Raw genomic sequence first — 983 nt, 5'->3', positions numbered from 1 at the left:
TGAGATAACAAGGTGTAGAGCTGGATGAACACAGCAGGCCAATCAGCATCAGAGGAGCAGGAAAGCTGACGTTTCGAGTCTGGACACTTCTTCAGAAATGGAGAAGAATTTCTGAAGAAGGGTCCAGACCCAAAACGTCAGCTTTCCTGCTCCTCTGATGCTGCTTGGCCTGCTGTGTTCATCCAGCTCTACACCTTGTTATCTCTTCTTCAATGCACATGTGTCTTTGACCATTACAAACCAATCTATTATTAACTGATTATCTAAACAGCGAATCAGATTAATCATGTGACTGCATTGTCAATGATGTATAACTTTGTGGACAACCCTAAGTCTTCCCATGATCTCATGGTGTTTACCAGACATCCTTATCACCTAAGGTTTTGGAGTAGATTTGTGGGTTGTGGGCGTTGAGGTTGGTTGGCTTGCCAAGCTGGTTTCTTGTATCGCAGACGTTTTGTTACCATGATCGATAACATCCTCTGTGCAGCCTCCGATGAAGCGTCGGTGTGTTTTCCCACCTGGTTTTTAAATTCTGGAGTCCGTTGAGCTGGATTGCCTCACTTCTGGTTTTCCTTCCTAGTGGAACGTATATGGGGTTGAGTTCAATGAGTTTATTAATAGCATGCTTCGTGGAGTGCCAGGCTTCTAGGAATTCTCGTGCCTGTCACTGCCTAGCTTGTCCCAGCATTTTGGTGTTGTCCCAGTTGAAATGGTGGTTCTCCTTGTCCATGTGGATTGAGATGAGTGAGTATTGGTCGTGTCTTTTTGTAGCCAGTTGGTGTTCATGTACCCTTGTTGTTAGTTTCCTTCCTGTTTGTCCGATGTAGTGTTTGTCACAGTCTCTGCAGGGGATCTTGTAAATGACATTGGTCCTGTCCATGGCGGGGAGTGGGTCTTTAGTTCAGGTGAGCCGTTATCGTAGGGTTGACGTGGGCTTGTGTGCCACTCTGATGCCCAGCGGTCGTAGGAGTCTTGTGGTG

This window comes from Rhincodon typus, unplaced genomic scaffold, assembly GCF_021869965.1.
Source record: "Rhincodon typus isolate 14 unplaced genomic scaffold, sRhiTyp1.1 hic_rhity00000880, whole genome shotgun sequence".
Lineage (NCBI taxonomy): Eukaryota > Metazoa > Chordata > Chondrichthyes > Orectolobiformes > Rhincodontidae > Rhincodon > Rhincodon typus.
Note: the sequence above shows the minus strand (reverse complement) of the source record.